The 15,956-nt window shown below is 32.6% G+C and overlaps 1 pseudogene; it reads left to right on the top strand.

Moving 5' to 3' along the window:
* On the top strand, positions 1 to 1,143 carry LOC114289822 (ethylene-responsive transcription factor ERF039 pseudogene; annotated as a pseudogene).
* The last annotated feature ends 14,813 nt before the right edge of the window (positions 1,144 to 15,956 follow it).

Genomic DNA, 15,956 nt, shown 5'->3' with positions numbered 1-15,956 from the left:
GTCTCGATCTCTATCACCCCTCGTCTCTATCTCTATCAACGCTAGTGTCACCACAACCATCACCGTATCAATTTATTATTATTAACCCTGCCACTATAATCATTACAATCATAATTGAAACTAGAACTAGAACTAGGATCACTCTACTATCACCATTATCGAAATCAAAACCAAAATCAAAATCATTCCACCACCACTACTAACTATTTCTATTACAACTAGAACCAGAATTCACTTTACCGCCACCAACACTACAACCGCCAACCATAATCACTTCATCACCTCCAACATTACCGTCACCGCTACAACTTGAACTTGAATCACTTTCACCACGACCACCAGCAACAACAACACATCAATCACTGCCACAACTAGAGCTAAAATCACTTCACCCCCATCACCACCACAATCGTCATCGTCAAAACCAAAAAAATAATCACTTCTCTAACGACATTCATGGATTCGAAACGTCTCACCAATGAAGGATCAAAAACAGCAAAACAACCAGTCAACAAAACTAGTACAAAGGAGCAAGACAAGAGTGTCATTACGGGTAAGCACCACCGTACATATCGGGGAGTTAGATTGCGCACATGGGGGAAATGGGTGTCGGAAATACGCGAACCAAGGAAGAAGTCCAGAATATGGCTCGGAACATACCCAAAAGCTGAAATGGCAGCTCGAGCACATGATGTAGCTGCACTAGCCATTAGAGGCCATTCAGTGACTCTCAACTTCCCGGAATTGGCTCACAAACTTCCTCGCCCCGCCAGCACTGCCCCTAAAGATATCCAAGCTGCAGCCGCCTTAGCAGCTTCCGGTGAATTCGATGAACCGGAAAAAATGGACAGTGAAGATCAGCCAAGCCAACATGATGATGATCAGATCACAATGTCTCAAGAATTGGGAATATGTCAAGAAAGTGAAGATGGTGATGATGATACCTCGTTTGACCTTCCTGATCTGTTACTGGATTCTATGGATAGGTCACTTGAGTTCTCTCATGCTTCGTGGTTTGAGGTTGGTTTTCAATTTGAGGAACCATTTTTATGGGATTACAAGTAGAGCAACAACGGATCACAACGTATGCATCTACATATCTTAATATTTTAGTACTTTTTTCTTTTCTTTTTTAATTTCGTTTCGACTGCGTAATAATGTTATGATAATTATATTTCTTTATTATATTAAAAGAATTTTAATTCAGTGTAATGTTTAAAAAGAAATTATAAATATACAATAAATTTTATACATATTAACAATTAAAAATATAAACTTTTTTCATAATTTTCTAATAATTTTCTGGTAAACCTACTACTGATAGGTAATTTCTCCTAATATATTTTGCTTACAATATCATGTGCATAGTTTTAAATAATTGCACTGAAAAACATTTGAGGGGTGGACTAACAATGGTTCTACAACTTTGAAAAAATAATCGAAAAATTATTTAAAATTTTTCATCAAATGTCAAGATTTATTTATATAGTGGACCCACAACTTCTTTAGATATACACCATTTTATAGATAGGTAATTGATCCAGTGATTTATGTAACTATCTCTTGAGATAGTGCAAAAGTTAGAAGTTCATGTTCGAGTTGATGGTACGACTGTAACCCTTTCTTTGTAATATAACTTACTAATCCCCTTGGCATCTTATCATATGATAATAATAATAACATTTTAAAATAAACATTATTTTGACAAATATGAATTTTAGGTAATTTATTTTAATACGCATTTGACTGTCATTAGCTGGGCTTAATTGTTCACTTGTTTTATGATAGTATTTAGTAAGGATTAAGCCTACTTGAATACAATTAAGATCAGTGCCTGTGTCAATTAAGGGAGAATTGGGCATATATAATTGTAATTAGTAGAAAGTAGTGCCACGTGGTACCTTATTGGCATACAAAAATTTCTCCAATTAAGGTTATGACTTCCATTTCATAATCATTTATTACTAGTGGGATAGAATTTTGACTACCTTGAATATGTTCAATAGTGAAATAAAAAATACTGAGAATATATTGTCAGCGGGCAAAAAATTGCTTACTAGCAATATTTTGAACGTTTTTTTTTCTAAAACATATTTAGCAATTTTACAATTAACACGGACTAAAAAGTGTTGATTTAAAATATCATATTGAAATTTATTCATACATAATACAATAGATAAAATTTCTTTTTTAATAGTACTATAATTTTTCTGTGTTTTGTTCCACACACTAGAATAATAACGAACAATTTGTTCAAATGACTTGAGATGGACTTTCTGAAGAAGAATGCCACCATAACCAATATCAGAGACATCAGTTTAAATAATTTTGAATGAATCTTCAGTGGGATTAGATTAGTCAAAGTCAGTTAGACTAGTTAGCTTAATTATAGCAGTTGTAAAGTTGTTAGAGCCATAGTCAATTGTAACTACAGTTAGGTAAAGTGCATTTGACTATAAATACTGTATGTGATCTTTATAGATATTTTTTGATTGGCATTGAATGAGATGATTTGTTTTGAATCTTCTTTAGTCTTGGCATATAATTATTATTATTATACTGACAAAACGGTTAAATATCAATTGATATCAAATAATATATTAATAAATAACGGTATTAAAAGTTTAAAATCCAATTATATAACAACTAATACGATACGTAATGGTTAACCCAATTCATGTGTCAACGTTGTATTGGTTTAGTGAATTAGATTATCTATTCACCTAAAATTATTACCCAAAAATCTACAAGGGAAAGGAATATAAGGTTGAGATTGAGTTGGTATTTTGTAGGTCCATGTTAAGAATGGGTTTCAAGCACTTGTAGATTTTTTTGAATAAAATTCTAGGTAAAAATTTTAAATTTATAATATTACGGTTAACGTATTTCATCACTTATATTTGTTTATTAACTTACGCTTATTATCAATAGTGTTGACACATGATATTGTAAACAAAATAAGAGATACTATGTGATATCACCCATAACTCATGAAATTATGGATTCCACCATTTATTGAATGAGAATGGTTAGAGATTAACAATTTTAGATTAATAAAGTCACGTATAATAATGTAGTAATAGAGTTGATCCATATTTTATTAGTTTGTAATAAATCAAAAGTTGATACATATCATATCATATTATTGTTGGTCAAATTGTAAAAACTGTGGGAATGTCAAACACATTATACGAACGACACTATTAAATACAGATCGGAGTACACAATGATAAATAGCAGTTGTCAACATAATATAATGAGAAAATATGATTATTATAATATTATTGATCTTAAGGATGCACATGTAATTAATGTCTCACAATATACTAAATAGGGTTAATTATATTTTTTATTTCCAAAATATGAGTTTCATGTTATTTTGGTCGTCAATATTTAAATTGTATCAATTTACCTCTAATGTATAAATATTGTGGGGATCAAACTAACATAATTAAATTATCAAAATCAAAATGACACAAAATTTATATTTTAGGGACTAAAATATAGTTATCCTCACTAAATAATGATCAGATATAACCATATATCTAAAAGTCTATGGTTCAAAAAAAAAAAAATCAGAAAATACTCAAAATATCAAATTAGTAGCGTATATATCTAAAGATGTTGTTGTGGTTTCCACAATATAAATAAATCTTGACATTTAATGAAAAATTCTTAATAAATTTTCGATTTTTTCTTCTGAGTTTGTACAACTTGGTCCAACCACTCAAATTTTTAGCGCATTTGGTCACATGTTTATTTATATGCACGCATGTTTTCATGGTTAAGTGCATTTGGTTTTGGCTATTCTCAGGTGAGATTGAACGCATATAATTAATGGATTAGCTATGATGACTTTATCCTACTTTGATATCAGATGCATGAACTGAGAAAAAAAGGTGGCTTGTATGAGCAGTTATTCATTATCATTAACGGTACTGACGTGACAATATTGTAAAGTGATTTTACTTTTTTATTAAGGAAAAATAACATATTAGTGGTTGTTAATTTTTTTAATAAAAAATAATAAACATTATACATATTAATAATTATAATTGTAATTTTTTTTAATAATGTGTAATTTAAAGATTATAACTCAAGGTAATTTTTCCTTTTATTAATTACTTTGTGACAATACTACACGTAACAATAAATCATTTTTTAATTATAATATATATATATATAATATATATATATATATGTCAAAAATTGAACTAATTGAAATTATAGCATCTTCAATGACAAATACTATAATAGAATTGTTATTGCTATAATTTCATAATAAATAGAATAATTATAGCAGTGGTGTTCCAATGGTCAGATACCGGCTAGTCATCCCAAACACATCAGTTTCTGTGTTTGGTTCTGCAAAAATAACAGGAGGAAGAGAGGGAAAGATGTTTTGTTGGGAGGAAGGGAGAAAGGTTTTGCTTGATGAGTTAGCAATTATAGCAGCTGTCAAAGTTTGTGTCAAATTTGACACAAGTTTTGGCATTTGTCAAATTTGACAACTGTCATTTCAAACCATTGAAGCACACTTCTCTGCTGCAGCTACCAAATTATGGCAATAGCAACTCCAATGGCAAACCATTAGAGATGCACCAATGGTTGGTTATGGCAATTGCCAAATTTGACAGCTGCCATTTGTGTCAATGAAGAAGAAAAGCAACTGTTTCCCTTTCTTCCTCTAGTTTTTATTCATCTTCTCAAACTATTTCTGTAACAGCAATACTACACACAGAGGAAGAAACACATGAATTGTTGTGCATGGCATTGTCGTTGCTAAAATGGTTTGAAAATGAACAAAAACTGGAGGGACAAAGGGAAACAGTTGTTTTTCTTCTTCATTGGCACATATGGCAACGACTCTATTTTAGTCTTGAAAAAAAAAATAAAAAAAAATGAAGGGCTCTTTTTCCAGACGGAGAATACATTAACGGCTAAAAAGAAACGATCATCTTTTTGTAGTGGTATAAATACAAACACCTGTTGGAAAATAGCTTCGCAAGCATTATTTTTAAGGTGGGACTCAAGCGTTATTTTTAACGTTTTTCATTGGGTTCATATTTAATGCAGCGTAGTGAATAAAACCGTGTATTTGGTTGCTCAAAACTATTTCCGAATGAATGAGAATTCAACACGCATTTTCGAGATCGTGAAAATGGATTTGGGTGGGTTTCCTACACATTTGTGAAATGTGTTTGTCCCACATTGGAAAGGCTTAAGGTTTTGAATGAGTTTATATACCTTAGCTTGATATACTTGGGATGGGCCCCAAGAGGTACCCAAGTTTGTGGAAATGTGAGATTATGGGTAAAGTAAGTTAGACCCATTGGACCTAAAACAAAAACCACACGCGCGCCGTCGCAGTACGTCCGATCGACTAGGTTTGGGCACGAGGTGTGAGATTGGATTGGGCTTATCCGACTCAATACTTATCTTTTTTAGCCAAAAACTTTTGTAATTTATTTATTTATTTTTAATTTTGGTTTGAAAATTTAAAATAAATTGGTCTAGTTTTTTTTTTCTTCACCCAAACACATCCGAATAGGTTCATAAGGTCCGCATACGAACAGGTTCAGAAAGTCCACCTGAATAGGTGTAATTTCCACCCGAACAGATCTGTTTCTATTCTGAACAGATCTATTCCTGTTCCGTATAGGTTTTTTCCTGTTGATACTTTGTTCGAATAGCCACCATTCCTCCTATAAATAGTTGGCCATCCAATATTCATTTTGATCAAATTTTTGGAGAGCTTTTCTTTTTTTTTTCTTCCTCTTTTCGTCATTCTATTTTTTGCATCTATTTTGTATTTTATTTTAGGAAAAAAAGAAAGAGTCCCAACAAAGTTTTGGTTTGCCAGACTTGATTTTGTAATACTGCAAATTCAAGTATTAGACGTTGCATCCTGGGAAGTAAACGCCGGTTAAAACTCGAAACACAAGAGCGAGAGAAAAGTCTACTTTAAGGAGATTGTGTCCAACACAAGTCTCGACTTTAATTTTTGTAAGCATTTAATCAGGAATTTAATTTATATAATTATTTTCTAAATTATTTTATTTTATTGTTTATTTTAATTATACATTTAAATTTACACGCACACTCACCGCTAGGTCTAACAATCTTAAAGTAGATTTTCGATTTTTATTTATTTCTGTGTTAGACAGATAAATATTTTGTTTCAGAAAATTAAATAGTAGTTATATATTGTTTAATTTCTTAAATAGTAGTAATATACTGTTTAATGATTTCTTTGATAACATAGTAGTAATATACTGTCTATCATTAGAATTTTGTTACAAAATATTATTCTGTTTATTTTGTGTGTAAATTCTTTTCTATATAAACTATATTGAGACTATTATTACTCTGACCCGCACACCTATTGTGCCAGTGATGACTTCAGTAGTACCAGTAAATCATAGGGAGAAGCCAGAAAAATTCAATGGAAATGATTTTAAAAGATGGCAATAAAAAATGATGTTTTATCTTACCATATTGAATTTAACTCGCTTTACTCATGAAAAAGCGTCAGTACAGAACAAGAGAGAAATTGATCGGCAAGTGGTTGACGCAGTGGATGCATGAAAACATGGTGATTTTCTTTGTCAGAATTATATCCTTAATGTGTTGGACAATACACTCTACAATGTGTATAATGTCAAAAGCATTGCTAAAGCTGTGAGAATCTCTAGATCATAAATATAAGACAAAGGATGCTGGTACAAAAAAATTTACTGTCGGCCATTTTCTAGATTTTAAAATAATAGATTCCAAGACAATTATTAGCAAGGTTCAACATCTCCAATTAATTCTCCATGACATACATGCGGAAAGGATGGTTCTCAATGAATCTTTCCAAGTAGTGACAATCGTTGAAAAATTGCCACCATCTTGGAAAGAATTTAACAATTATCTAAAGCATAAGCGCAAGGAGTTAAAATTGGATGAACTGATAGTACGACTTAGAATTGAGGAGGATAACCGTGGTTTCGACAAGAAGTCGGGAAACCATGTCATGCAGGCTAAAGCAAATGTTGTGGAACACAGACAAGGGTCAAAGTTCAATAAAGTTCAACAACAAGAAGCGGAAGCATGATGGCAATGGTCCTAAACAAGGATACACTAGTAAGATCAACAAAGGGACCAACGGCGGGTTCAACAAGAGGTTCAAAGGCGAAGGTTTTGTGTGCACCAAAGATGGACATCGCGCTAAGGATTGTCACGTTCGCTAAGACGAGGGGAGTTCAAGCAAAAAGCCAACACAAGCCAACATAGCCGCGGATTTTTATTTTTCCGATGGAGTGACAGACATCAATCTTGCTGCAGTAGTCTCTGAAGCAAATTTGGTGGGCAATCGCAAAGAGTGGTGGGTGGATACTGAAGCAACCAGCCATATCTGTGCAGATAAGAAGATGTTCACAACCTACAAAGTGGTGGAAAGTGGGGAACAGCTTTTTATGGGAAACTCCTTTACGTTCAACAATGGAAGGACAAGGAAAGATCGTGTTGAAAATGACATCGGGGAAAAAACTCACGCTAAACAATGTACTACATGTGCTAGAAATTCGCAAAAATTTGATTTTTGGGTCATTGTTGATCAGGAATGGGTTTAAATTAGTTTTTGAATCTGACAAGGTTGTACTCGACAAGAGTGAAATGTATGTGGGGCGAGGTTATATAAGTGATGGGATTTTTCAGCTCAATGTAAATACTGTTGTACCAAATTTGGCTATTAATAATAAGAACGCATCTTCTGTTTATATTGTTGAATCTTCTTTTTTATGGCATGGTAGATTAGGACTTGTTACTTTAGAATGTTTACTAAACTTAGAGTTTGATCCTAATCATAAATGTGAGAATTGTGTTGAGGCAAAACTCACTAAGGCATCATTTAATAAAGTAGAAAGAAGTACTGAACTTCTGAGTTTAATTCACACAAATATCTATGATTTAAAATTTTCTCAAACTAGAAGAGGTAAGAAGTACTTTATTACTTTTATTGATGATTGCACTCAATATTGCTATGTTTACTTATTGAGAAGTAAAGATGAAGCCTTAGAAGCTTTTAAGCAATATAATCTTGAGGTTGAAAATCAACTTGGCAAAACTATTAAGATAGTGAGGAGTGACAAAGATGGTGAGTATGATGCACCATTTAAGGAATTTTGTTCTGAACATGATATTATTCACCAAACCACTGCACCATATTCTCCTCAGTCAAATAGGGTTTCTGAGATAAAGAATCAAACTCTTAAAGAGATGATGAATGCCATGTTGATTAGTTTAGGGTTACCTCAGAACTTATGGGGGCAGACGATTTTGTCTGCTAATTTTATCCTTAATAGGGTACCCTACAAGAAAATCAATCAAACACCTTATGAAGTATGGAAAAGTCGACGACCCACCTACAATTACCTCAAAGTGTGGGGGTGTTTGGCCAAGGTGGCAGTTCCTAGCCCCAAAACAACTAAGATAGGACCTAAAACCGTTGATTCTGTGTTCATTGGTTATGCAAATTATAGTAGTGCATATAAATTTTTAGTTCATGGATATGAAAATCCTGATACACATGTAAACACTATTATTGAGTTAAGGAATGCGTCGTTTTTTGAACACATTTTTCTATGCAAGGAAACTGAAGAGACAAGTTCAAATAAAAGAACTTTTGATACTACTATGGGGAGCAGTGAAGACCACAATGATGATGATGCAGATAAACCAAGACGTAGTAAGAGGGCTAGGATCTCTAAATCACTTGGTCCGGATTTTCTGACATACCTGTTAGAAAATGAGCCTCAAAACTTCAAAAAAGCAATGTCAAGTCCTGAAGCTCCATTGTGAAGAGAGGCTGTGAATAGTGAAATTGAATCAATACTGCAAAATCGTACTTGGGAACTGGTGGATCTTCCACCAGGGTGTAAACCTCTTGGATATAAGTGGATATTCAAGAGAAAAATGAAAGCAGATGGTTCAATAGATAAATACAAGATTAGGCTTGTTGTTAAGGGATACAGGTAAAAGGAAAGTCTTGATTACTTTGACATCTATTCACAAGTGGCGAGAATAACATCTATTTGCATGTTAATTGCAATTGCAGCTTTGTATAATCTGGAAATACATCAAATGGATGTTAAAACAGCATTTTTGAATGGCAAGTTAGATGAAGAAATCTATATGGAAGAATCGGAAGGGTTTCAAGTTTTTGGCCAAGAGAAAGAGGTTTGTAAACTTGTAAAATCTCTTTATGGATTAAAACAAGCTCTGAAACAATGGTATGAAAAACTTTGATCACGCTATGCTTTCGGATGGTTTTAAGATAAACAAATGTGACAAATGCGTCTATGTTAAAAGCACAGACAAAGGCTATGTGTGACGCCCCAAATTTTAAGGACATCATAATAAGATTTAAAACTTAAAACCAACTTTCTTAATTAAGAACTCCTCATCAACGTTGCCACCAGTATTACCAGCATCCACTAATTAACAACCCAGAAATTAAAGGTTCCTTAATTACAACTCCAATAAAATCTTAAAACTTAGTCTTAGTACAAAAAAAAATAAAAAATAAAATAACACAAATATAAAAGAAAACTTTAAAAAAAAAAAATCTTGAAAACTTAGAACAAAAAAAAAGTTCATGGAACTTGGACACTTTTCAAGCTAACCAAGACTGGATGTTGCCTTGCAAGGCCTTGGTGTTTCCTTCAGTTTCTTCGGTACCTGGCATAAAACGCCAAGGAAACGGGAATGCCAATGAGCGATGAGCTCAATAAGATATTACAACCCGCAAATACCGAACCCGATAATAATACTCACAATTAATGAACACTATGTGGTAACAAGAATAACAAGCAACATTTAGTAATCACAACAGGAATGCTATCAGTTGAAATAATAACAATAGATAATAAGAACAATGGCAAGCAGAAGTAGTATTTTATCCTAAGGATAGATTTAGTTCATTAGATAAGTTTAAGTAACTCCCCGTGGAGCACTATTTCCACTCAACCACTAAGCAATGACCACGGGCAATTCTAACTCCTCGTTGGTCAAATATTCAAATGTTACTTGTTGTACCTATCAATGATGCCCACGCACCAGGGTTACCTACTTGAGTCGTGACATCACAATCTGCCCCAAAGGAACGGTCTATGTTGTGACACCCGTACCATCAACCTTATATCTCCTACACCGGTAAGAGCTAAAATACCTTCCCATGCCATGTTAGGGTTTGCAACTCACTTGCACAAGATTCTAAACTGGGCTCGCCCCATCACTTTTAAATTTTAATGTATCATCGATTCAATTTCCTGTTTTTTTATTTGTCGAATTCACAATAATTCAAATTTTAGTCACCATTAATGGTATACCAACTCATTAAAATTCTCAACATAAAATATGACACAGGTCACACAACAATAAATCAATGTACAAAATTTAAATAAAAAATTAATTTAAACCATGGTATGAAATAATAATTTGGATATAAAAATAAATAAATCATAATCACATACATGCATGGATTTTTAATTTACAAGATTAAACTAGTACAATATTAAATAAACCACAATACATCCATACATGGATTACTAATTTACAATATTTAATGAATTAGACCAACACAATAATTAATTTTTATCCAAATAAATAATTGAAGTAATGATTTGAAACCTGCCCAGAAATTTCAGAGTATATAGTTCGTAATTAAAATTATAAATAAATTACTTATACGACTCTAAAATTTATGTAAATCTACAGAATACTCAATAAACATGTTATGGTCATTTTTCAGAAAGCATTTTCCAAAAATAAATAATAAATAATTATGAAAAATTCCAAAAAAGTTCATGACATAGATTTATCACATTTTCTTAAATTAATTCCATATTTAAATTTATAAATCAATTCCATAAACTAAAAATTTATTATGAAACTAGACTTCTCACATTTAAATTTTTATTTAGAAATTACCAGATTTGGTTTAATATAGAATTTTAAATGACTTTTCCAACATAGAGTGAAATTTGTTTTACAGCTCCATATTTAGTTAAAAATTTGTATAAATTTGTACAAAACTTAATAATTGTTGAAAAAATTCATGGATGAACTAGATATCATTCTCAACAACTTTGTAGAAGAAATGATATCCAAATTTTGAGTAAAAATTTGTCTAAAAATTCATAAAATTTTCTGACAGATTTAAGGGCCAAGTAAAATCTTCCATAACCTTTTAAATGGCATAAACTACACATGCAAGTCCAAATTTCACAATATTATTATGATTTTAGGACTACCAACATCTCTAAATATTTGATATACAAATCATAAATTTACATACATCTATAAATAAAATTCTATCTACAAGTTTAGTCATTTTATCCTGTGAATATAATCTGAAAATTTCAACACTTAAAAAAAATGAGAGGGTTGAGAAGGTTTTTTTACTTAGTTGTAGGATTGAAATGGGATGATGGAATGGTAGAAATTTAGCTTCCTTAACCTCTCCCTCTTCTTCTTCTCTGACTACTTAGCTGAATTCTTTTTCCTTCTTTTCTCCTCACTCATTCGGAGGAGCAAACACACATATGTATATATAGAGATGAAACAGCTGAGCCTTCTCTCTCTCTCTCCCTCTCTCTTTCTCTTCTAATCATTTTGTGGAGTCCTATCAAATCTTCAAGTTTCCAAGGTTTGCAATGAAGACCTATATTCTACTTAACATGTATGAAAACCAAGTGTTAGGTACCAAATCTACCGAAATCTGCCATATATATATATATATATATTTTAATTTATCTTATTTTATTTTCCCTCTTGGCTTGGAATTACCATCTATGTGTATGCTTTGGAGTGTGGCAGTAAGCATGCTTTAGCATGCATTGGCATGCTTGCTCAACAGGGCCGAATTCCTCTGTCCAAAAATAAATTCTGATTTCATTTTTTTTTTTTTTTGTACAAAAATAAAAGTCAATAAATATATATAACCTGGTCACTAGATATTTTGCTCTCTACTATTCTCTTACGGACTTAGTTATTATTTGTTTAACTCATTTAATTTCCATAACTGTATTTAGATACAAAAAAAAAAAAAAAAATTAATCACTAAAAATTTTTTATTTAAAGGAGTTCAATATTGGTACTAATCATGATACTATTATCATTATAATTTAATAGCTTAATAATCACTATTAATTGACTTAATATTGTTATTAACAAACTAATTAGTTGTTCAAAAATCTAGGTTCTTACACTATGTCATAGTTTGTCTTGATATGGATGATATGCTCATTATTGGAAGCAATAATGACATGATTAAATCCACAAAGAAAATGTTGAACAAAAAGTTTGACATGAAAGATCTGGGAGTAGCAGATGTAATTCTAGGAATAAAAATTACTAGAACATCTGAAGGATATGCTTTATCTCAGTCTCACTATGTTGAGAAGATTCTGGAGAAATTTGGAAAACATGACAACCGTCCTGCTAAAACACCTGTTGACATTAGTCTTCATTTGTCAAAAAATACAGGTGCAGGTATATCACAATTAGAGTACTCTCGGATAATCGGAAGCTTGATGTACTTAATGAATTACAGTAGGCTAGATATAGCCTACACTGTAAGCAAATTGAGTAGGTACACAAGTAATCTAGGGTCTGATCATTGGAAATCAATAATTAGGATACTTAGTTATCCAAGACATACCCAAAATTATGGCTTATATTATACCAAATATCTAGCAGTACTTGAGGGGTACAACGATGCAAATTGGATATCGGATACTAAAGACTCAAAATCCACTAGTGGATACGTCTTTACCCTAGGAGGTGCTGCAATCTCTTGGAAATCCTTCAAGCAGACATGCATAGCAAGGTCGATAATGAAATTTGAGTTTATCGCATTAGATAAAACATGAGAAAAAGTAGAATGTCTTCGTAATTTCTTAGAAGACATTTCAATGTGGCCTAAACTTGTGCCAGCTATATGCATTCATTGTGATAGTGAAGCAGCAATAGGATGGGCACAAAATCATATGTATAACGATAAGTTTCGACACATTCGTCAAAGACATAATACCGTTAGGCATTTGCTCTCACATGGAATAATTTCCGTAGAATATGTAAAGTCAAAGGAGAATATTGCGGATCCATTGACTAAAAGGCTAGCTAGAGAGCAAGTGTACCATTTATCGAGGGGAATGAGATTAAAGCCTATTACTTAAAAGTCGCCATAGTGGCAACCCAACCTAGTTGACTGGAGATCCCAAGATCTAAGTTCAAAGGGACAACCGAATTATGGATGACTTCATGTATCACTAAGGAGGTTTACTCCTTCCCATTTCTATGATTAGAAGAGTGATATCTGCAAAGCTTCACTTTTAATGATTCTTATAGCTTAGACATCCAAGCGGGGTATAGCAGGATACTCTTAATAAAAGATCATCTATATGAGTGTGAACTAGGCCGATTCTGTGAGAATTGATAAAGCTAAATTCTCTAGAGCTCTCATGAATTACCAAGCGTTGTTTAGGGCCAAAATCAATACAACCGTAAGAACCAAATTGTGTCTGCAGATACACTATGTGTAGTCTATTGTCTTGGCTTAAACAAACAGCTGAACAGTGCAAGGGATCATATCCACTGGTTAGCTAGTAAGTCCGATAGGCTTTCACTAGAGGAGGTTCAAAGCTAAAGCTACCTATCTCGATGTGGTGTATCTTCTTAATATAAGTTTTCTTTGTCTGTATCTTGTTGCATGTCCATTCTCGTGAATTCCATTCACATGGGGGATTATTGGAAAATGGCTTTGCAAAATCCTTATTTTTTGCTAACTTTGAGCATTAAGTAAGGTGGGATCCAAGCATTATTTTTAACGTTTTTCATTAGGTTCATGTTTAATACCGCGTAGTGAATAAAATCGTGTATTTGGTTGCTCAAAATCATTTCCAGATGAATGAGAATTCAACGCACATTTTCGTGTTCATGGAAATGGATTTAGGTAGGTTTCCTACACATTTGTGAAATATGCTTGTCCCACATTGGAAAGGCTTAAAGTTTTGAATGGGTTTATATACCTTAGCTTGGGATACTTGGGATGGGCTCCAAGGAGTACCCAAGTTTATGGAAGGATGAGGTTATAGGTAAAGTGGGCTAGACCTATTGGATCCAAAACAAAAACCACACGCGTACGCCGCCATCGTTGTTCGTCCGGTCGATTGGGCGAGCTGGGCTAGGCCTATGCTTGGGCGCGGGTGCGAGGTGTGAGGTTAGGTTGGGCTTGTCTGGCCTAATACTTATCTTTTCAGGTCAAAAACTTTTATAATTTATTTATTTATTTTTAATTTTGGTTTCAAAATTCAAAATAAATTGGTCCAGTTCTTTTTTTTCTTCACCTAAACACATCCGAACATGTTCATAAGGTCCAGATCTGAACAGGTTCAAAAAGTCCACCCGAACAGGTGCAATTCTCACCCAAACATATCTGTTTCTATTCTAAACAGATCTGTTCCTGTTCCGAACAGGTTTTTTCCTGTTCCGAATAGGTTTTTTTCCTGTTGGTACCTGTTTGAATAGCCACCATTCCTTCTATAAATAGTTGACCATCCAGCATTCATTCCGATCGAATTTTTAGAGAGCTTTTCTTCTTTCTTCTTTCTCTTTTCGTCCTCATGTTTTCTGCATCTATTCTGCATTTTATTTTATGAAGAAAAAAAAAGAGTTACAACAGAGTTTTGGTTTGCCAGACTTGATTTTGTAGTGCTGCAAATTCAAGTGTTAGTCGTTGCATTTTGGGAAGTAGACGAGGGTTAAAACTCAAAGCACTGGAGCGATGGCAAAATCTACTTTAGGGAGATTGTGTCCAACACAAGCCTTAATTTTAATTTCTGTAAGCATTTAATTCGAAATTTAATTTATATAATTATTTTCTAAATTATTTTATTTTGTTATTTATTTTAATTATACATTTAAATTTACACACACACTCACCGGTGGGTTTAACAACACCTAGATTGAATTTGACTTCACAGCAAAACATCTCAAATTATATTTTTCTTCTTTATTTTTCACATAATCACTATTGAAAGTTTATCAAAAACAAAGATAGAAAAATCATTCAGCATTAATGAAGATATAACAATTTGTAGAGCTTAGTGTCACATTATTGAATACCCAATTGTTGGTAATTTGCAATCTCATGCTCTTTTTTTAAAAGAATTTTTTAAAATTATTGCTCGCTTCAGAATGATTATTCAAGAATATAAATGTCTATCTCATCTCGATGGGGCTTAATCATGAAATGTTACAACAAATTTTATGAATGTTTAATGCAAGTTGAAAATATACACCCAAGTGGGATGTCTCAAATTGATATAGTAAGATTTCATCTTCATTTATTATGTTAGTTTTTTATTTTGTCTCATATAAAAATTAACTAATTAATTAATTTAATATTTTATTGATATAGATGCTTCAAGTAAAACTTTTATACTATCCAGATGAAAGCAAACATTTTTCTTTTGAACATTGTTAGCCAGTCTTGCAAAACAATATCAGGTGGCAAGATGTACCTTCTACGAACATAGTGAAGTCAAGGATATATGCACCATTTTCCCCTGATTTGGTCCCTGAATCCCCTATGGATAACTGCATTTCTTTTGAAGACGATAACAGTCCAAGTGTTGGTAATAATCCAATTGTTGCGGCTACTATCTCTGTAAGGGGTAAAAGGCCTATAGATAGGAAATCTGCAAAAGAATTACTTCAAAAAGGTCAAGTCGTTGAAGCTGAATTCCATAAATTTAAAAATTTGTTAGAGATATTTAACCAATTCCTTACTGAGAAGAAAATAAATAAATAAAAAGCTGAAAGAGAAGATAAACGACTTCAAGCATTGTAGGAGATGAAAGAACGTGAAATGAAAAAGGAAGAACATAAAATAATGCCTGTAGACATTT

Source organism: Camellia sinensis, chromosome 8 (genome assembly GCF_055761805.1).
Source record: "Camellia sinensis isolate YWXY chromosome 8, ASM5576180v1, whole genome shotgun sequence".
Lineage (NCBI taxonomy): Eukaryota > Viridiplantae > Streptophyta > Magnoliopsida > Ericales > Theaceae > Camellia > Camellia sinensis.
The sequence above is the reverse complement of the archived record's forward strand: the minus strand, read 5'-3'. Positions and strand labels throughout refer to the sequence as shown.